The 24,008-nt window shown below is 38.3% G+C and overlaps 1 long non-coding RNA gene across 1 annotated transcript in view; it reads right to left on the bottom strand.

Moving 5' to 3' along the window:
- Positions 1-386: 386 nt before the first annotated feature.
- LOC111524912 overlaps positions 387-24,008 on the bottom strand; it is a 90,665-nt gene continuing 67,043 nt past the window's right edge. Inside the window, exon 2 of the long non-coding RNA XR_002725908.1 lies at positions 387-610. This is a non-coding gene — a long non-coding RNA (uncharacterized LOC111524912). The remainder of the gene's footprint in view (positions 611-24,008) is intronic.

Here is a 24,008-nt window from a genome sequence, read left to right on the forward strand (position 1 = left end):
AATCACTCTAGTGAGAAGCAGCTCATAAAAATACTCATGGCGACTGGGATTTAAATGCGTTTTGACAGGAAAGTGGAAGAAAGCATCAAGAGCAGAATCCATGCCACTGTTGCGACGTGAGAGAAATTTGGTGGTCAAGGAGGGCAGTAGAGGGCACTGAATGCTAAGTAGCAGGAGGATGACAGAGAGGAATTCTGAATCATTGACAGGTGAGCATAGCTTTTGGAAACAAGTGTTACCTATTCAGTAAGACTTTTATTAAAAATCCAGCTTTAAGATATCAAAAATAAGGCCCTGAGATACTGTTAATTCATCACGATTAGTAGAAAAATAAAGAACGGAATATGTTATGAAAGTGCAAAAAGCAGGAAAGCTTTAAATACATGTTTCCACATTCAATATTCAAAATGTATTTTTGTGAATCCAGTATTTCATAGATTTTGTTTCATTTGATACACCAGGAATATCTCAAATGAAAGTATATAAAACAGGAATTATCTCAAATGAACAAGTTGAGTTTTCAGGCCAAAAGCTGGCAAAGGTTGCCATGCAGTCTTCAGGCTCATTGACCAAGAGGCCTTTCCTCCACCTGAAACATTCCCTGAAGATCCTATAAATAAACTTGACTGTATGGACTACATAAGTGTCTTCTTATATCAATTTATATGCATGTTTTAAAGTTTTATATTATACAGTATGCAGTTATATCCTTTTTAAGTATGATGTGTAATCATTTAATAAAAGGTCTATTAATTCCCTATTATGTCATATGATTTGTAGGAGGTATTTTGATAAATTTTATTTATAACGGTCAAAAATGGCAAAATCCTGGCCTCTGTGGAGTCCTGCTGGAACAGAGTATGAAGCAAGCCACGGATGGCTTAGAATAGAAACTGGAAGGAAGCTACGTTGGGCTTCCTGCTATCTGAATCACCAAGTTCAGGAACTAAGTATTTACTAGTCTGGAGTACTTATTAGTTCAATTCAGGCTAACAGGAAGTCATTGATGAGAAAGTAGATGGAATAGAAATCAATGTAGGCTGCTTCTGGAGGGACTATTCATCCCTCGTGGAGAGGCATTTCAGCATAATGATTACAAACATGGACTTCAGTTAGAGCCAGTGTGTTTGAAACCCACTTCTACTACTTACCCATTTGTGCCTATTTCTTCAACCGTAAATACGGATTATGCTGGTACTTATTTGTTGCAAATATTAAATGAGTTAACATACAAAGAGCATTTAGACCAGCACATAGGCATAATCGTGTATTAGCTTTATTATTATAGAAGCCAAGAATATTTTAGACAAAAGCAAGGGTGAAGCAGAGATCAGGTCGTGCCCAAGCCTAATTTGCTGATTCTGAGAAGGGACTAGATAGCATCAAGAAACATGAAGATGGTGGCACTGAGGATTTTTTAGCTTTGAAGTTATGTAAGAGGAATACTAATCATTCCTTAATGTGAAACTATCCAGAGATATTACCCTAATTTACATGTCAGTTATAAACTGGTTTGATGATAGCCTTTGGAATAGAGGATGTGTGTGCGCTCGTGCATTGAAATAAGCATCTTCTAAGTGAAAACAAAACTGTGAAAACAGCCTCCCAGAGAGTAGGCTGGAGTTGAAGTGCACAGTGTTGGTGATCCACCGAGACCCTTCAGACCCCTTTTACCATTTTTGTGCACCTCTCTGCTCTTGCTCCCAATGGCCAGCCCTTCTTTAGAAGACTTCCCTCAGTCTAACGAAGCTGCTTCCCACTCCCATCCCCTGCACATGTTGATTCAGAAATGCCTGCAACTTTACCTCTCTCTGGATGGTGCTTAGCTGCTGCGCAGAGGAGTATGAAAGCCAAGCTCCCCTGCCTCAGGTTATTCTCTAAGTTCCCCTGTGGGATAAGGCCACGCCTATCTTCCGCAGGACTTTTGTCCAATATTGCACCTTGTTTGGCTTCCTCTCCTTCCCTATTCTTCCTTCATTTCCTTACTGATTTCCCTTGGGAGGAAAATAATAAATAACAAATCACTTGCACATGAATCCTTGTCTCAGGGTCTGCTTCTGGGGAACTCAGCTGCTATGATCTGAATGTTTGTGTTCCCTCAAGATCCATATGTGAAAATCCTACCCCCAAGGTGATGGTTTTAGAAAATGGGGCTTTTAGGAAGTTATTAATGCACTTAGTATACTTATAAAAGAGGCCCCAGAGAGCTGGCTAGCTTCGTCTATGTGAGAACATGGCAAGGCGGCACCGTCCATGAACCATGAAGTGGGCCCTCTCTAGACACAGAATCTGCCCGTTTCTGGACCTCAGACTTCCCAGCCTCCAGAACTGTGAAAAATAAAATTCTGTTTTTATAAGACTCCCAGTTTATGGTATTTTGTTATAGCAGCCCAAACAGACTAACACACTGACAAGACAGAAGTGAAGATACTTTTTGTCTTATTTTATAATAAGTGATTAGTAATTAATGCACACTCTGGGATCAGGAAATCTGAATTCAAATCTTGCCCTCAGCTGTGCTAACTTCTATGAGCCTGCTTCCTATCTTTGAATGTTTTCAGTTTAAGTAGTATTTTATTTCTTATTAATACAACCAATACAACCAAGAACTGTCTTAGATTTTGTGTTACCTAGGTAGAAGAATGAACCAACATTTGCCAAACACTGGGCACAGAGCTAGGTTCCACTGATGTGTGATCGTCTAATCTTCACAACAACCAGAAGGAGCATGTGTGCCCATCCCTGTTTCACAGCGAGGAGTTTGAGGATCAGCGAAGTAATTTGTCTAATACTAAACTGAATGAGTATTTAAATGCAGGGAGACTTATATACAACATAGAATTAAAAGAAAGAATCACAAAAAAGGTAAAAATTCCATTATATGTAACTTAATTATATAAAGATAATCTCTATGCAAATTTGCAAAGTTGACTGCAATTAAAAGTTGAGGAAGTGCAAAGATATATGAAGGATATAGGATGTCTCACTAAACGTCCTACAATTCAAGATTGCAAGGAAGAGAGAGAGAAAAAATGGAGCCGATGAAGAATGAATTACTACATATAGGTGGCTGGAAGGAAAATCAAAGAAGGGTGACAGGAGGTAACCCTCACTGTTAAAATATGGTGGGAAATCAAATGAATGAAGTCAAGGAACCATTGGAGGAATGAAGAGAAACTTCTAAGGAAAATAGTGGTGAACATCATTTTCCCAAGATAGGGACCAGGAAAAACCCTTTGCAAGTTCCAATTAGCATGATTGCTAAGGTAAACTGAACAAGAACTCAAGTGTGTTAGTCCAGGTCCTCTAACAAGCCAACACCTAGAACAGGATTAAACATGCAAGGAATTGATTAGAAGGAATGCCTGTGTAAAAGGAAATAGTGAGTAGAGCAATAAGACTCCACTGCAAGCCTAATCTCAAGCAAAGAGAGAAGATTGCATGGAAGCATCGCAGAAATACAGTGCAGTCTAACGAAGGTTCAACAAAGTTAGCAGAAAGTCCTTGAGCCTAAGTGGACTCTGGTAGGAGTCCCATGGCTCTATGAATACGTCTGCCTTTGTATCCCCACTACACTGCATCACTGGCATGGAGCAGCTCATGGGAGATATAGCCTCAAGCCTCAAGCAGATGTACCCATGCATTTCAAAATTTAGTAGCTGGTGCCATAGGCCAATTACAAATGGCCTTCTACTATGCCCTGTTATGTCTAGGAGGTGCATTCTCATGGCCTCTTTATCGAGTTTCCAAAAAGTCTTTGTTTGAAAGCTACAAGGCAACATCCCTTTTATTCTCAATGTTTCACAGAAAAATAATGCATCTAGTCACCTTTTATTGAGCACTCATGTGCAGCAATCACTGTGCTAAGCACTTTATATATTTTTTCTTTTACAGTCCTTACAGCACATGAGGAAGATATTATTCCCACTTTGCAAATGAAGAGTCCAAAGCTTGAAGAGGTTAAAGAACTTCCTCAATAATGCAAAGATAGTAAGGGGTAATGCCAGGATTCAACTCAGACACACTGACTGCTGTTGCAGATCTCCATGTTGTAACTCATAATAATAACGCCAACTATGCTATTAGGTAGGATTGTTGTGAATACTCATTGAAATCGTTCATATAAAGGCCCATCACACCTTGCCTGGCCAGGTAGTAAGAGCTCAAGGAATGTTATGATTATTCAGCAGTTGTGCCAAGATGCAGATCCAGCTCTGATTGATGCCAATATCTGTGCTCTTGGCCACTGATGCTGAACAGCCTCAGTGTAACTTCAGTGTTTCCATCAGACAGTATTAGGAACAGCTGAAAGGCATTAAAAAAGAAAGAGGAGGACTGGAACTAAACATTTTTTCAAGAATTAGTTTCAGTCACACAGATAGAATTCAATGATAGGAGATAATTAAATGTAAGGAATGACTTCCTTTGATTCCCTGAGGAAGAAAGTCACAGGTGTGACCCATTTACTACCTCTTCATAAATACAAATCTCTCAGATTTATGAGACTAAGTACCAATGGGAGAAAACAGAAAGAAAAAATGTGTTTGCAGAACACATCTGGATTTCTGCTTATGACCAAGATAGGGTAATAGAAACAAGGTTTACCCTCTGATATGGGTTGGCTCTGCATCTCCGCCCAAATCTCATGTCAAATTGTAATCTCCAGTGTTGGAAGAGGGGCCTGATGGGAGGTGACTGGATCACGGAGGTGGATTTCTCCCTTGCTATTCTTGTAATAGTGAGTTCTCATGAGATCTGGTTGTTAAGAAGTGCGTGGCACCTCCCCCTTCTTTCCCTTCCTCCTGCTGTGAACATGTCAAGACATGCCTGCTTCCCCTTCCCCTTCCACCATAATTGTAAGTTTCCTGAGGCCTCCCCAGCTATGCTTCCTGTACAGCCTGTGGAACTGTGAGCTAATTAAACTTTTCTTTATAAATTACCCAGTTTTATATATTTATTTATAGCAGTGCAAGAACGAATACACCCTCCCACTGGAAACAACTAAAAAATCAGAAAAAAGAAAATGAAACAATGGTGTTTTGATTGGATTCTAGCAACACAGGACAGTGTTCCCTGAGAGTGGGAAAACAAATAAAATGAGTTCTATGGGTGTCCCAGATTACTGCCTGAAGAGAGGAAACCCAAGTGGAGCCTCATGGTCAACCAGAGTTAAGAAGCTAGAGTTGGTCATCTGGAAAAACCAAGGCAGCCAGAATTTGCAGAGAAGAATGCTGAAGAAAGGGAGTTTCAGAGAGAACTCCAGTGATCTGCAGACAGCCCCCCTCATGTCTCCAGCTTAATAACGTTCACTGCATGCTTGTGAGGCAAAGTTGATGGATAGGCAAAGAACCACCTAAAAGGAACAAAGGAAGCAAATACTGGAGCTCAAACAAGATAGGGAATAGTTCAGGTGTCTTCCAGCCACAGTGGAAAACCTCATTCATGAAGCACTGGATAGAGTACTCAGAAGAGTATTGTTTCAGTAATGGGGCAAAATTAGCCCTAAAGGCAAAAGTTTGAAAGGCTCAAACTGTTTTCATAACTGCATCCCAATAAAACTCAAATATTTACAGAAATACAAAAATATCAATAACCCCAACAAGATAAAATTTACAATGAACAACATCCAACCAAATATTACCAGGCACACAAAGCAGCAGAAAAATATGACAACACATAATGTAAGAAAAAATCAATAGAAATTGATCCAGAAATGATGGATCTACAACTGACAGGATTAGTAGACAAGGACATTAAAACTATATTGTAACTCTATTTCCATTGTAACTATATTCCATATGTACAAGGAGGCAGCAGAAAGATGAAACATTTTTAGTAGAGACTTGGATATATTAAAGTGACCCAAATCCAACTTCTAGAAATAAAAAGTACAATGTCTTAAATAAAAATTCCATCTGTTGTATGAGATTAACAGCACATTAGACACTATATGGATTCAAAACTATGGATTTAAAAGTATGGATTCACCCACATTATTGTGTGTATTATGTGTTCATTCATTTTATTGCTGAGAAGTATCAATTTGTGACTGTACCACAAAAGAAAGGACTAATGTGAAGACACAGCAATAGAAACTCTCCAAAACGAAATTGAATAAACAACTGAAAAAAAATGAACAGAGCATCGCTTAACTGTGAGACAATCTCAGGCAGCCTAACATACATGTAATTGGAGTTCCCAAAGGATGGGAGAGAATATTTAAAAAATTTAAATAATGGCTGAAGAATTTTTCCAAATGTGATGAAATCCATAAACATATATAGCCAAGAAACTCAACAAACCTTGATATGGTTTGGCTATGTCCCCACCCAAATCTCACCTTGAATTGTAATAATCCCCACATGTAGTGGGAAGGACCTGGTAGGAGGTAATTGAATCATGAGGGTGGGTTTTTTCCCTTGCTGTAATACCTCAATTACAGGTATGAGCTACCATGCCCAGCAGATCTTGCTGTTGTTGTGATAGTGAATAAGTCTCATGAGATCTGATGGTTTTGTAAAGGGGAGTTCCCTGGTACATGTTCTGCCTATGCCATGTAAGATGTGCCTTTGCTTCTCCTTTGCTTTCCACCATGATTGTGAAGCCTCACCAGCCATGTGGAATTGTGAGTTAATTAAACCTCTTTTCTTTATAAATTACCCATTCTCGGGTTTTTTGTTTTTTGTTTTTGTTTTTTTTTTTTTGAGACAGAGTCTCACATTGTCACCCAGGCTGGAATGCAGTGGTGCGATCTCAGCTCACTGCAAGCTCCGCCTCCCGAGTTCACGCCATTCTCCTGCCTCAGCCTCCCAAGTAGCTGGGACCACAGGCACCTGCCACCACGCCCAGCTAATTTTTTTTTTTTTTTTTGTATGTTTTTAGTAGAGACGGGGATTCACCATGTTAGCCAGGATGGTCTCGATCTCCTGACCTGCTGATCCACCTGCCTCGGCCTCCCAAAGCGCTGGGATTGCAGGTGTGAGCCACCGTGTCCAGCCACTCAGGTATGTCTTGATTAACAGTATGAGAATGGACTAATACAAACCCCAAGCACAGAAAAAGGCATCTTATAGTACAATGCAAACAAATTTAGAATGGAATTATTACACAACCATAAACATTACTTAGATAAGGAGATAACACTCCCAAATTGTATTCCAAACAAACAAGAGCTTTAGTGCAGGAAGTCAGATGAGGTTTGAACTCTCCATCCAATCCATTTAAAACAGATGAGGTTGTACATATGGAGAAAGCAATCAGAAGAATCAGATTAAAAAAAAAAAAAAACAAGCTTACATACTAGACCAAAGTGTAGAATAAAACCAAGGTGAAATCGGCAAGAAAGGATGACCTAAATACCTCATCTGATAGTTATGGCAAACTACCTCATAAAATAATGATGGAAAGACAATATCCCCCTCCCTAACCTATTTCTAAGCTTTCAGATCTTTACTTTTCTTCTTTTGAGACAGAGTCTCTCTCTGTTACCCAGGCTGGAGTGCAGTGACGCAATCTCGGCTCACTGCAACTTTGACCTCCCGGACTCAAGTCGTTCTCCTGCCTCAGCCTCCCAAGTAGGTGACTACAGGCATGCACCACCATGCCCAGCTAATTTTTCTGTATTTCATAAAGACGGGGTTTTACCATATTGGCCAGGCTGGTCTCAAACTCCTGCACTGAAGCTATCCACACTCCCTCAGCTTCCCAAAATGCTGGAATTACAGGTATGAGCTACCATGCCCAGCAGATCTTTACTTTCAGTTGCCCCAGACAAAACCATAGTCCCAAAGTTTCTTAATTCTGTACATCCATTTTATGATCCTACTTCCTCCATCACTCCATCTCGTTCCTCGCCTCAAACTCCTTCATTGCTTATATTTTCAGTCTCCATTGATGATATCACCCTCTTCCACCACGTTAGCTTCTTCTCATCTCTGTTTCATCTGGATTCCTCAAAACCAATCAATCACTAAATCCTATGGAATTTACTTCTGAAATATCCTTAAAATCGGGCACTTTTCTCCCCTTCTATTAACATTACTTCGGGCCTTCATTATTTCTTTCATTTTAATATAAATCTTTTATTAAAATGAAACATGCATATAGAAAGATACATAAATTGTAAGTATAAAACTTAATTTTTTTTACAAAGTGAATACACCTATGTAAACACCACCTAATCAATATGTAGAACTTTTCTCTTATCCCAGATGACTCCCTGGTGTCACTTACCAATAATTACCTGTGTCCCTAAAAGATAACCATTATTCAGCAACCAAACACCACAGATTAGTTTTGCCAGCTTTTTGAACTTCATGTAAGTTTAAGTTAATTTTGAAGTAGAATTATACAATATATAATCTTGTGTCTGGCTTTTTTTTTTTTTTTTTTTTGCAAAATTTATCCCTGTTATTAGGAGTAGTAACAATATCCATATTTCTTTGCTGTGTATGAATGTACCACAGTGCATGTATCCATTGTATAGTTGGTAGGCATGTTTGAGGCCGTCATGAATAAAGTTGCCGTGAACATACTTGCAAATGTTTCCTGGTACATTTAGATTGACATTTGTTTTGGGTATAAAACTAGGAATGGGATTACTAGATCAAAGGGTGTGCAGAGGATCAGCATTCACAGATACTGCCCAACAACTTTCCTAAACAGTTCTTCAATTAACATTCCAGCGAGTGGTGTATGAGAGTTCCAAGTATTTCACATCCACGACGACACGTGACACTGTCAGTTTTTGAAGTTTTACCCATTCTGGTTGTTGGGTAATGATATTCATTGTGGTTTTAATCTGCATTTCCAGGATGTTAAGCCACATTTCATAAATTTATTGACCATTTTGAAAACCCCGACGTGTGAGGTCTTGCTCAAGTCATTTGACTTTTTTCATTTGACTGTCTGTATTTTTCTTAATGAGTTCCAAGAAGATTTTGAAAATATATAACTTAGAGATATATGTCTTTTAGATTTTTTTTCTCATTCTGTGGCTTTTTCAATCTCTTAATTGGGTTAGTCAGTGTAAAATTTATTACACTACTCACTGCACAAATTTTAAGTGTACAGTTCTGTGAGTTGACAAATGTATATACATGTGCAACCCCAATCATGAGATAGAACATTCCCATCATGTCAGAAAATTCTCTCATGCCCCTTTACCATGACTTATCCTCCCTCTCCTCCAAGCAACACCTGATCCGATTTCTTTGACCCTGGCTTAATTTTTGCTGTTCTCAAGCCTCAATTAAAAGAATTGGAAAGTATGGATTCACCCACATTATTGTGTGTGTCAATAGTTCATTCATTTTATTGCTGAGAAATATTCGTTTGTTTGTACCATAAATTTGTTTATCCATTCACCTACTGAAGGACATGTGGGTTGTTTCAGGTTTAGACTATTACAGATAAAACTGTTATATTCATATATAATATTTTTTATGAACATTTTTTATTTCCCTCATTTCCCTAGCAGTGGGATTGCTGGACATAGCCCTCATCCCTTTCTTTTTGTGATAGAGTCTTGCTCTGTCATCCAGGCTAGAGTACAGTGGCATGATCTTGGCTCACTGCAACCTCCACCTCCCAGGTTCAAGCAATTCTAGTGCCTTAGCCTCCCAAGTAGCTGGTATTACAGGGACGTGCCACCATACCCAGCTAATTTTTGTATTTTTAGTAGAGATGGGGTTTCACCATGCTGGTCCAGGCTGGTCTCGAACTCCTGACCTCAGGCAATCCGCCCACCTCTGCCTCCCAAAGTGCTGGGATTAAAGGGTGTATTTATAACTTTATGAGAAATCCCGAACTGTTTTCTAAAGTTTTGTGACAGTTTACACTCCTATCAGCAATGTGTGAGCTCCACATTCCCTGTACCTCTTATATTGTCCATTTTTTAAACACTAGTCATTCTAGTGGGTATGACATGTTCTCAGTCAGGTGTGTTGGCTCATGCCTGTAGTTCCAGCACTTTGGGAGGCCAAGGCAGGAGGATTGCTTATGCCCAGGAGTTTGAGACCATCCTGCAAAATGGCAAAACCCTGTCTCTACAAAAAATACGAAAATTAGCCAGGCTATAGTTTCAGCTTCTTAGGAGGCTGATGCAAAAGGACTGATTGAGCTCTGGAGGTCTAGGTTGCACTGAGCCTGAAAAAAACCTCGTTTCAAAAAAGAAATGTAGTCTCATGGAGATGTATTTCCATTTCACTGACAACCAATAATGTTGAACACCTTGTTACCTTTTCATGTATTTATTGGCCATTCCTATATTTTCTTTTGTGCAGTATCTATTGAGTCTTTGCCTATGTGTTACTGCCTGTTTATAATCTTATTCTTGATTTTTAAGAGTTCTTTATGTATTCTGGATTCAGGATGCACATGCTTGCACACACACATGTGCACACACACAAAGAGACAGCAAGAGAGATAATATTTTATTCTTGTTTATTCTGCCTTTTAATTATCTTAGTGATGTATTGTTCTGAAGTCCCACTTACCAGTTTTTCTTTTTATAGGTAGTGTTTGTGTCCTAGCCTAAAAATTGATGGCAGTGGCAAGAGCACAAAGACGTTCTCCTATGCTTCTGGAAGTTTAACATTTTAGCTTTTACACTGAGGTCTACTTCCCATCTTAGAAAATGTTGTGGATGTTACGAGGCAGAGGTCAGGGTTAATTTATTTTCCCATGCAGATATACAGATGTTCCACATCATTTGTTGAAATTGTTCTTTTCCTATTAATTTACTTTGGCACTTTGCCAAAAATTGATTACTGTGGAACTATGGAACAACTTCTAGATGCTATTTTTTTTCTTAGATCTAGTTGTCTCTCCTTTTACTAATGCCGTATTGTCTCAATTATAGAAACTTTAAAAGTATACCTTGAAATCAGGTGTGTGAATTCCCTAATAAAATTTTTTTTCAGAATATGCACATTCTGGGTCTTCAGCAATCCATAAATATATTAGAATTGGCTTCTAGATTTTTTTTAAGTATGCTGAGATTTTATTTAGAATAGTGTTAAATTTATATTTGGGAGAGAATAGATATCCTAACAGTCTTGAATCTGCCAATGTATAAACATGGTATATTTCAATACTTATTTAAATATATTTTATATTAGATATATTTTACTTATTCTCTGCAACGTTTTGTAGTTTGTGCTATACTGGAGGTAACAGTCAGTTTGATAAGGCAAAAATACATAAATAAATTAAAAAGTAGACAGAAGACTTCATATTAATAGTTGATATGTTCTTTTCTGTAGAAAAATCCTAAGAAAAAAATTTTAACTTACTAGAATTAACAAGTGAATTTAATGAGGTCAGAGAATACAAAACTGATATACAAAAATTGCCTACCACACATTTGGCTAAATTTATTCTTAATATGGTATGACGGTTGATGGTATTGTAACTGGTATTGTTTTGAAATTTTATTTTTTCAGTTGTCTATTGCTTTACAGAGAAAATTAGCTCTGTACTTTTTCACCTGCTATCATTTCATCCTGAATGGAATTGTACCCAAAGTCATCCACCTCATCTCTTTTTTACTCATTACTTGCTTTCAAGACCAGCTCAAAATTCATCTCCTGATTGGAACCTTCTCCAGCCTTCCTAATAGCTCTATGTTACATGCTTATGCAAATATCCAACATGAGAAATAAATGAACAGGAGTCAGTCAATATGCAACACTTAGTATATACTGAAGTCACATTTAAGATTTGCTATTTGTCATTACTTTAAACTCAGTAAGGAAAAATTGAAGAGAATAAGATGCATTTAACACTGCCCCATAAGGAAAGTGATAAAGATGTTGGAGAAAGCTGGAATCTGTTTTTAGTTCAAATTTTCACTCTCCTGATTTTTATTAAAATCATGTTAACAGGCTCAGTCTTTAAAAAGTATATGATGACTGTCAGTGAATTATAATATTCAACACAGAGTTATACCTTTCTTTAAAAAGTAGAAGTATTCAATTGGGAAAAATACAAGTAATTATGAGGAATAAAACTTAGTACTTCAAATTTTAAGAGATAAATTAATATTTTATAATTATGTATTTCCTTAATAAAGTATTTCATTCACTAGCTTAGTGTTAATCACCAAGCTCTAGTTATACTATCTACTATGCTAAAAACTTAAGCTTTCACTGTATATTAAAGATTATCATTTTAAAAGGTAATATTTTAAATTTAAACTATAAATTACTTATGAAGATGAAATGCATTTTAAATTGAATGAAATTGCAGCTAAATGACAAAATGTTTATAAGTGTTTCAATTAAGAAAAATACAATATAAAAAGAAATATATTTTAATGAAGCAGTATGAATGCTCTTCAAAGAACCATGGAAAACATGTCATTATATATTTGTCCAAATTCATGGAATGCAGAACACCAACAGTAAACCTGAATGTAAACTATGGACTCTGGGTGATATAATGATGTGTCAATCAGGTTTATCGACTGCAACAAATGCACCACTCTGGTGGGGATGTCGATAATGGTGGAGGCTATGCATGTGTCGGGTGGGGATACATGGGGAATCTCTATACCTTCCTCTCAATTTTGCAGTGAACCTAAAACTGCTCTAAAAAAAACAAAGTCAAAAAACACAAGGAAAATAAATAACATCATTTTATCTTTCCCTTTCTCATTCCTACTTTATGGATAACACCTCTTCCTGGTGATTGCCTTCCTCTCTGTGGTGATTGCCTTCCTTTCTCTTCTAACTCTTCTAATTACATGAGGAAATGAATATAAAGTCCTTAGCACAATCTCTACCCCTGATAAGTATTCAAAAATGGCAGCTGTTATTCATTATATAAATAATTTCTAGGCACCAGGACTTCTGGTAAGGCACTCATGGATAATATAGAGGTTTTAATTTAATCAATGGGGGGGAAAAGAAAACTAGAAAAGTCCATAGGAAAATTCACTGAAAACATAAAATACATAATTTGCTATATCCATCCTAACACAATGTTTAAATCTTTTTTTCTTTTTAGTAAAAGTTTTAATATGTCTAAAAAAGCTATTTGTGTTACAAGTTCGATATTTAAGCTAACCCTTTCATTTCTATTATGTGACCTACCAAAACTGCAAAACTCAGTGACACATTGAGATATAGGGACCAGAATTTATATTATGTAAAGGTAGTATGCTATAGATAATGTCCTGATAACTGTTTTCCATTGGATAGTATATTAAGTTGATGCAAAAGTAATTACGGTTTTCGTTATTGCTTTTGATAGAAAAAAACAGTTACTTTTGCACCAACCTAATATTTATCCAATTGTGAGTGAGTAAGACTCCATCTCAAAAAGAAAAAAAGAATAAAAGAAATCTAGACTAGTCTGGTCGAGGATGAGAGATCAGGTGGCACAGGGGACTGTCCCAGCACTCCCAGCCCACCATACTTACTAATAAAGTAATCAAGTCATCCTAGATTAACCCACCTCAAACAAGGACATCAGAAGAACCACTCAAATTTCCTTCAGGCTTCACACAGAATCATGAGAAAGAGTAAAAGTTGGCAGGGCATGTTGGCTCACGCTTGTAATCCCAGCAATTTTGGGAGGCCGAGGCGGGTGGATCACCTGAGGTTGGGAGTTCAAGACCAGCCTGACCAACATGGAGAAACCCTGTCTCCACTAAAAATTTAAAAAATTAGTCGGGCGTGGTGGCACATGCCTGTAATCCCAGCTGCTCGGGAGGCTGAAGCAGGAGAATCACTTGAACCCAGGACGCAGAGGTTGCAGTGAGCCAAGATGGCACCATTGTACTCCAGCCTGGGCAACAAGAGTGAAACTCCATCTCAAAAAAAAAAAAGAATAAAAGTTGTTATTTCAAACCACTGAGTTTTCAAGTGCTTTGTTACACAGTAAAAGCTGATTAATACACTCCATCTCAAAAAGGATCACATATTCAAAGGTCTCATTTTTATAAATTAACACAAAGATGACCTCCTATAGTATGTCACTGATAATACATCCTAAGAGTCTCAGAAATAAACCAATGGCAGAAGGAACCGATGTCACCCCATCCTCCCTCCAGAACTATGCATTCTGACTTACTGGTCCACTGAAGACATTAGTATCAATCTGTATATTACACATCAGTAAAGCATAATTTCTATTATTCAGTTTTAGGAACACTAAAATCATTAAAAATGGAATTGTTAATATTGGCTTCATTTACTTCCATTTTGGAGCTCAGTGGTCTAGTGAATTATAAAGGCAATGTCTGTTTTTCTGCTTTCTCCGGAACAGGCTAAACACAATATTAAGAAAGGGAAGACAAAGGCAATGGCAATTTCTGTTTTTCTTTTTATCAAACACATGTTCTATTCATTTGATACTATTAAATTAACGTTTGATACTCTTTGGTGTTGAGTTTTAATATTTTGGGAGGATTTTATTTGCAAGCAGCAAAATAAAACCCAATATTGTGTCACAATTCTGTGAAACCCATTTTTGAAAATTAATCTTTAGTGACTATATTAGTCCATTTTCATACTGCTATAAAGAAGTGCCTGAGATTGGGTAATTTATAAAGGAAAGAGGTTTAATTGACTCACAGTTCAGGATGGCTGGAGAGGCCTCAGGAAACTTACAATTATGGCAGAAGGTGAAGGCGAAGCAAGGGACCTTCTTCACAAGGTGGCAGGAAGGAGAAGTGCTGAGCAAAGCGGAAAGAGCCCCTTATAAAACCATCAGATCTTGTGAGAACTCACTCACTATCGCGAGAACAGAATGAGAGAGATGGCCCCATGATCCCTCCGCCTAGTCTCTCCTTTGCCACATGGGGATGATGGGAATCACAATTCAAGATGAGATTTGGATGGGGATAGAAAGCCCAACCATTCCAGTTTTCCAGGAACTGAGAGGGTTCCTGTGAATTGAGACTGTCAGTGCTAAAACCAGGAAAGTACTAGGCAAACTGGGATTATTGTTTGAGATGATGACTGTTCAGCTGGCTTTTTTTGAGTCCCTTTGTAGTTCTTTTTTTTTTCTTCTTCCCCCAGTGGCTTCTGTTTGACCTTTGCTATACAAAATCTGAGGCAACTGAAAAGGCTGGACAGTGCCAAGTAGGGATATTTTGGGTGGTTTCTATTTTCTAAGTGTTTTTAGTAAGAAAAGTGCCACCAACCTTTACTGAAATAACACCTCAGTACTCTGAGTAGTAGTTTCTGAAAACTCTAAGATAATCAGGATGATTCTGTGTGTTACTTGTCCTCAGAGAAAAAGGTTGTATGTGTTTAAATAAAACTAGATGGTTTTTAAATGTGGCCTGGACAACAGACAGACAAATGTCACATGTTCTCACTTATTTGTGGGATCTGAAAATAAAAACAATTGAACTCATGGACAGAGAGAGCAGAAAAATGGTTACCAGAGGCTAGAAAGGGTAATGGCGGGTGGGGGAGGTGGAGATAGTTAATGGGTACAAATAAAGTAGTGGGAATAACACCTATTTGATGGCACAACAGGTGACTCTAGTCAATAACTTAGTTGTACATTTTAAAATAACTAAGAGTTTCAGTGGGTGGTTTAACTGAAAGGATAAATGTTTGAGGGGATAGATCCTGCGTTCTCCATGATGTGATTATTTCACATTGATGCCTGTATGAAAACACTTCATGAACCCCATAAATAAAAACACCTACTATGTATCCAAAATACTAAAAATTTAGTAAAAATAATGAGTAAAAGTAGCCTGGAAAATTATGAATTTTCTCATCAAAATGCAAACATAGTCATTTAATTAATGTTTAAATAATGCTTATAATTGGCATCCTTATTTAAAGCAAATTTACACTGGAGTAATATTTATATACTATGTATCTTTTTTATAGCAAATTGAAGTTCTGTATATTTACAGTGTATTTTTTACTCATTTTATTTATACATATTTAATTATATATTTATATATTTAATTTATATATGTATATATTTATTATATTTAAATTTACAATGTATTTTTTACTCATTTTATTGGAGTTGAAGCATTAAATTTCATATTTTAAAAGGATATATAGAAATTTCACTTAGTTTTTCTTTTACGTTCTTTTTAGTCAGCACTATGAATTATTTCATGTTGAATCAGTAATATTACCCCCAATTATATCATTAGTCTAATGACAACATACTGTTTTTAAATGATGAAGTTTCTGAGAATACACTGCAAATAAAATTAGGAAATTTTTGTTTGTTTTTGAGACAGAGTCTCGCTCTGTCACCCAGGCTGGAGTGCAGTGGTGCGATCTCAGCTGACTGCAACCTCTGCCTCCCAGGTTCAAGTGATTCTCCTGCCTTGGCCTCCTGAGCTGGGACTACAGGCGCTCACCACCACGCCCAGCTAATTTTTGTATTTTTAGTAGAGATGGGGTATCACCATATTGGCCAGGCTGATCTCAAACTCCTGACCTTGTGATCCACTGGCCTCGGCCTCCCAAAGTGCTGGGATTACAGGCATGAGCCACCATGCCTGGCCAGGAATGTTCTTATGTTACAATATAACATTTCAAAATGCAAAGTCCATATTTTTTATTTATGTACGTATATTGTGTATGTGTTTGTGTGTGTGTCTGAATGGGCGGGGGAAGAGAAAGAATGAATCTTGGCTGCTAGCAACAGAAACGTGCCCTCTGCTGTTCAGTGCCCCTCACATTTTAATGTGCACATGAATCACTTGGGAAGCTTCTTAAAATGCAGATTCTGATACTAGGGTAGGTCTCGTGGTTCCCGAGATTCTTTATTTCTAACAATAAAGAATGTTTCGTATGACACTGATCCTCCCCGGCTGCGGGCCACCCTTTGAGCGGCAAGGTTCTAGCAAGCCTGTAGGAAGTAAGATGCACTGTCATCCTGGTAACTCCTGTGGCTTCACCCTCTCATATGTTCTGCATTGCACTTCCCTTTCTGCATCATCTTATTTCCTTATTTGTTTACAGGTGTGTTGTCTGTCTTCCTCACATGGTGTTAACTCCAGTATCTCCAGTATCTGCCACTAATGAATAATGAGCCACCAGTACTAAAGATCTATTGGTTAAATAATGTATATGCACAAAGACATGGTGTATGTGTGGTGCAGGCTACCAGACAGAATCCTTGTATATATTAATACAAGGCAAAGTGTTACCAGTTAAGAACAGGGGTACATAAGTGCATTCCCCAGCTGTGACTGGCAGGCAAATTAAAGCCTCATGCTTCTGTGTCCTCATCCATAAAATGGAAGTGATAATAACTGCAGTCACAGTACTGTTGTGAGACCAAACAAGTCACTACATGTGACATAGAAAGGTGACTACCACGTAATAAACACATTGTAAGTGTGAGCTCATACGTTATGTTTTTTAACACTAACAGGTGTTTTATTTATAAAACCTGGAAGTGGCTGGGGGTGGTAGCTCACGCCTGTAATCCCAGCACTTTGGGAGGCCAAGGTTGGGGGATCACAAGGTCAGGAGTTCAAGACCAGCCTGGCCAATATGGTGAAACCCTGACTCTACTAAAAATACAAAAATCAGCTGGGCGTGGCAGCAGGCACCTGTAGTCTCAGCAAAATTAGCTGGGCATGGTGGCGGGTGCCTGTAGTCTCAGCTACTCCGGAGGCTGCCTGGGCGACAGAGTGACACCCCATCTCAAAAGAAGAAAAAAAGAAAAAAAAAACTTAGAAGCTTCTTAAGGTGGCAGACATATCCTGTGCTGTATCTGAAAGGGATCAAGACTAGATGGGTAGTTTCCAAACTCTCCTTTGCAGAGATGCAGAGGGTCTGTGGAAATCTCTAAGGACTATCTCTGAGGGAACAGTGGACAGAAAGGTGGACAGAACCCAGCAATCAGGGCCCTGTCCCCACCACCAATACCGCACAAAGTAGCCCTACCCTCTCTTTTATTACCTACTGACATTTCAAATAAGCTTCCCAAGTAAAGAGATATGTCACTCTACGTGAAATTAACTTGAGAAGCACAGGACAAGGTAATTTTAAAATCTTTGTTCAACTCTATAATCTTATCAATTCCTAGAGACTCAGGCATTCAATAGCCCTTCTTATGACCCACTGCAGTCTTCAGGTAGGTCTTCAATATACATTAATGTTATGTATTAGTTATAAATTACATATTAAGGTATAGTAAATGAATTACTGATTGAGGCTTGGTAAGATCAGTTTCGGAAGGATGGAGATCATGACTGTTGGTTGAGATGGATTAAGAAGTAGAAGAAATAGAAACTTTGAGCAGCTTCTCCTCTTTAGAGACAAGTAGGTCTGGAGAAGGAGATAGCATCTGAGGAAGGTTAAAGACCAAAGGAAGATTCTTTCATGGATGCTGTGCAGATGAGGGCATTGATTTTTTTTTTTTTTTTTTTTTTTGAGACAGAGTCACTCTGTCATCCCAGCTGGAGCACAGTGGTATGATCTTGGCTTACTGCAACCTCTGCCTCTCAGGTTCAAGCGATTCTCCTGTGTCAGCCTCCTGAGAAGTTGGGACTATGGGTGTCCCCCACCACGCCCAGCTAATTTTTGTATTTTTAGTAGAGACAATAGGTTTAGTAGTTCCACCATGTTGGCCAGGTTGGTCTTGAACTCCTGACCTCAAGTGATCAACCCACCTCTGCTTCCTGAAGTGCTGGGATTACCGACACAAGCCACTGTGCCCGACCAAGAGCATTGGTTTTAAAGTACTGAGTACTTAATCCGTTTCAGCAAGCATTTATTGTCCCATTCAATTAGGTGCTTCTACTTTAGGCCAGTGATTCCCAGCCCTGATGACCCATTAGAATCACCTGGAGAAGGTTTCAAACAGCATCAACTCCCCCATCAGTTAAAACACCATCTTTTTGGGAGGCCGAGACGGGCGGATCACGAGGTCAGAAGATCGAGACCATCCTGGCTAACACAGTGAAACCCCGTCTCTACTAAAAATACAAAAAACTAGCCAGGCGAGGTGGTGGGCGCCTGTAGTCCCAGCTACTTGGGAGGCTGAGGCAGGAGAATGGCGGGAACCCGGGAGGTGGAGCTTGCAGTGAGCTGAGATCCGGCCACTGCACTCCAGCCTGGGCGACATAGTGAGACTCCGCCTCAAAAAAAACAAAACAAAACAAAAACAAAAACAAACCACCATCTTTGCGGCTGAGTCCCAGGCATGGAATGGTGGTGATAGTTGTTGTCTCCATAGCCCCAGAGCTGCCAGGCAAATCTAACATGCAGTCAGGTTTGAAAATGGAAGTTTCATTTCAAATCAAAATGTCTAGGATTTACATGCATCAGTGAGCTTTTAATATGTTGTATTAGTCTATTCTCATGCTGCTAATAAAGACATACCTAAGACTGGATAATTTATAAAGCAAAGAGGTTTAATTGACTCACAGTTCTCTATTGCTGGAGAAGCTCACAATCAGAGCAGAAGGGTGGAGGAGGTGCAAAGTGATATCTTACATGGCAGCAGACAAGAGGGCATGTGCAGGGGAACTCCCCTTTATAAAACCATCAGATCTGGTGAGATTTATTCCCTACCACAAGAACATCCTGGGGGAAACCCGTCCCCATGATTCAATTATCTTCACCTGGCCTGGCCTTGACACGTGAGGATTATTACAATTCAAGGGGCGATCTGGATGAGGACACAGCTAAACCATAACACACATTAACCAAAAAGTATTACATTTACCTCTTTTTTTCTTTTGAGGCAGAGTCTTGCTCTATCACCCAGGCTGGTGCAATCTCAGCTCACTGCAACCTCTGCTTCCTGGGTTCAAGTGATTCTCCTGCCTCACCCTCCTGAGTAGCTGGGATTACAGGCACCTGCCACCATGCGCGGCTAATTTTTGAATTTTTAGTAGAGATGGGGTTTCACCATGTTGACCAGGCTGGTCTCGAACTCTTGACCTCAAGTGATCCACCCACCTTGGCCTCCCAAAGTGTTGCTATTACAGGCACCAGCCACCACACTGGTCTAAATTTACCTCTTAAATAGTTCTTGTTTACAGGTTTGTTGCTGTTTACATGTAATGTGTTAAATCTTGTGATCAAAGAATATTTAATGAACACATTTATAATGAAATTATAGGAAAAGTACGTGTGGAAAGTTAAGTATATGTTTTTCTTTCATTGGGAAAAGATGTATACATATAAATATATATTATATTTGTAACTATATATAATATGAATTCCAGTATATTAATCACATTTTTCAATCCACAACCTGGTAACTGGAGAACAAACTGGAGAATATCTTTCTTTGCACACACCCTACCCCTCCCCACCGTACTAACCTGTGCTTGGTCTTTGGCAATACAGAAATTACAGAAATCATCACTGAGGAGTGGAAGTACTTCAAAATTGGATCAATCTGGCTTAAATGCTGGCTCTGTCCCCCACTCTCTAGTACAAATTCTGAACTTCTCTGAGCCCAGTTTCTTCATCTAGAAATGGAAATGATGTCATCTATTTCCCTTGGTTCTTTTGAGTAGATGTGATAACTATAAACAACCCAGCAAAGCATCCAGCATACTTCAAAGACAGGTACCTCCCTCTTCCACTAACAACAGTTAAGAGCAGATAATGTCCACTGATCATTTTCTATGTGCCACCACCAGGCTATGTACTCTTTATATATCAATTCATTTAAATGTAATGCAGTGTAATGCTTCTTTTAAAGTAGGAGATGGAAAGAAGAATGGGATTATAAAGTGAAGTCAAGTTTATTTCATACCCCGTGGCATAGCAAGATCAGGGGACCTTATTGCGTGTTGTGAAACTACGATATTTGTAACATAAAACACAATCTCAAAAATAAATGCCTTATCTAAATAGTCACAGGCACTGTAAACTCTCATTAGCTATGAAAGTTTGTCATGAATTGTGATATTTATAAAATGAAATATGTGTTCTTACCAGAGAAGCTTGGCTTAATAAATGCAGTACATATAAGAGAAGGTAAAAATGTCCTTCAAACTACAGGCATGTCTTGTTTTCTTGCACTTAGCTTTATTGTGCTTCGCAGATACTGCGCTTTTTACAAATTAAAGGTTTGTGGCAACCCTGTGTTGAGCAAGTCTATCAGTGCTATTACTCCAACAGCATGAACTCACTTTTTGCCTCTGCGTCATATTTTGGTAGTTCTGGCAATATTTCAAACTTTTGCATTTTTATTACATCTGTTATGGTGATCTATGAGCAGTTACCTATGATGTTACTATTGTAATTGTTTGGGGATGCCACAAACCCTGCCCATATAAGAAGGCAAACTTAATCAATACATGTTTGTGTTCTAACTGCTCCATCAACTGGCAGTTTCCCATCTCTCTCCCTCTTTTCAGGCCTCCCTGCTCCTTGAGACTCAATATTGAAATTAAGCCAATTGATAACCCTACAATGGCCTCAAAGTGTTCAAGTGAACACTTAGTGTTCAATGCCCAAGTGTTCAGGTGAAAGGAAGAGTCACACATCTCACACTTTAAATCAAAAACTAGAAATTATTAATAAGCTTAGTGAGAAAGTCATATTGAAAGTCAAGATAGGCCAAAAGCTAGGTTTCTGCACCAAACAGCCAATTTGTGAATGCAAAGGGAAAGTTGAAGAAAATTAAAAGTGCTATTCCAGTGAACACAAGAATGATCAGAGAGCAAAACAGATGTATCATTGACATGGAGAACATTTTAATAGTCTGGATAGATCAAACCAGCCACAACACACCCTCAGACCAAAGTTTAATCCAGAGAGAGACCCCAACTGTCGTTAATTTTATGAAAACTGAGAGCAATAAGGAGGCAGTACAAGAGAGGTTTAAAGTTAGTAGAGATTGGTTCATGATTTTTAAAGAAAGAAGCCATCTTTATAATATAAAGTACAAGGTGAAGCAGTGAGTGCTAATGTAGAAGTTGTAGCCAGTTAACCAGGAGATCTAGCTAAGATCATTGATGAAGGTGGCTACACTAAACAACAGATTCTCAATGTAGGCGAAACATTCTTCTACTGGAAGAAGATGCCATCTAGGACTTCTAAAGAGAAGTCAGTGCCTGGCTTCAAAAATTCAAAGGACAGGCTGACTCTTTTGTTAGAGGCTAATGCAGTTGGTGACTCAAGTTAAAACCAATGCTCATTTACCATTCTGAAAATCCTATAGCCTTTAAGAATTACGTTACATCTACTGTGCCTATGCTCTATAAATGGAACAACAAAGCCTGGATAACAGCACATTTGGTAACACCATGGTTTATCAAATATTTTAAGCCCACAACTCACTGTTGAGACCTACTGCTCAAAAAAGAGATTCTTTTAAAAGCATTACTGCTTATTGACAATGCATCCAGTCACCCAAGAGCTCTGATGGAGATGTACAGGAGAATAATGTTTTCATGCTGCTGACACCACATCCATTCTGTAGCCCGTGGATGAAGGAATAATTGTAATTTTCAAGTCTTATTATTTCAGAAATACATTTCATCAGGGCATAGTGGCCATAGATAGTGATTCCTGATAGGTCTGGACAAAGTAAATTGACTATCTTCTGGAGAAAAAAAAAAAAATCTTCATTTTAAGTGTCATTAAGAACATTCATGATTCACGAGAGAAGGTCAAAATATCAACATTAATAGGAGTTTGGAAGTTGATTCTAACCCTCATGCGTGACTATGAGAGGTTCAAGACTTCAGAGGAAGAAGTCACTGCCAATGTGGTGGAAATAAGAGAACTAGAATTAGAGGTGGAGGTTAAAGATGTAACTGAATTGCTGCAATCTCATGATAAAACCTGAATGAATAAGGAGTTACTTCTTGTGGATGAGCAAAGTGGTTTCCGGTGGAATCTAATCCTGGTGAAGATGCTGTGAACATTATTGAAATGGCAATAAATGACTTAGAATATTACATAAATGTAGTTGATAAAGCAGCAACGAAGTTTGAGAGGATTGGCTAATTTTGAAATAAGTTCTACTGTGGGTAAAATGCTATCAAACAGCATTTTCTACAGATAAATCTCTCGTGAAAGGAAGAGTAAACTGATGAGGCCAACTTCAATTGTCTTACTTTAAGAATCAGTAACCACCACCCTGATCAACATTCCACCAGCAAAAAGATTACAACTTGCTGAAGGCTCAGGTGATTGTTAGCCTTGTTAAGCAATAAAATACTTTTAAGATAAGGTATGTACATTTTTCGACAATGCTACTGCACACCTAATAGACTATAATATATCGTAAACATAACTTCTATATGCCCTGGAAAATGGAAAAATTTATGTGACTTGCTTGATTGTGATATTTGCTTTATTATGGTGGTCTGGAACCAAACCTACAATATCTTCAAGGTATGCCTGTATTGACTTGCAGTAGAACCCAGACGCAGGCCTTCTGACTCAAGCTACACTGCCTCAAGGCAAGGGCAGGAACTCCTGTTTATTCCTGTAGACGACGTTACATTGAACACTGCCTCTCAATCCAAAAAGCTGTTTGCTATGGGCAGAAGTAACTAAAATGAAGAAAATAAAATACAGTATGGTTTCCATTTAGTTAATGCTATTTTTCCAAAATAACAAAAACATAAATCCTAAAGATGATGACACTCAAACATTCAATATCGTTTATATTAGTACCTACATAGGGTTGTCTCAGTTACTAACTGTGAACATTTCTGAATCACTGCTTAACCTAATCCTGGTTTTTCCCCTGGTTCAAGTAAATCTAATTCATGCTGAATCTTGTAATTTGAAGATTGAGCTTCCCAAAGCTTATCTGGCTTCTCACCATCTTTGTATCCAAAGACCCTACAAGCACTTTTATCCCACCTTTGATTTCCTTAAAAAGTGTGATTGATAGCTACTCCTTATAATTTGTGATGGAAAATATTCCTTCCAAGTTTTTTTTCTCTCTCTCTCTCTCCCTCCCCTCCTTGTCTACCTCCTTCCCTTCCTCCTTCTCTTCTTTCTTCCGCCTTCATTTCTGGACCCAGTAAAAAAAGTGTTAATCACACCATCGCTGTTGACTCAAGTGAAACACGATTTTTC

This window comes from Piliocolobus tephrosceles, chromosome 19 (genome assembly GCF_002776525.5).
Source record: "Piliocolobus tephrosceles isolate RC106 chromosome 19, ASM277652v3, whole genome shotgun sequence".
In the NCBI taxonomy this organism is placed as follows: Eukaryota; Metazoa; Chordata; class Mammalia; order Primates; family Cercopithecidae; genus Piliocolobus; species Piliocolobus tephrosceles.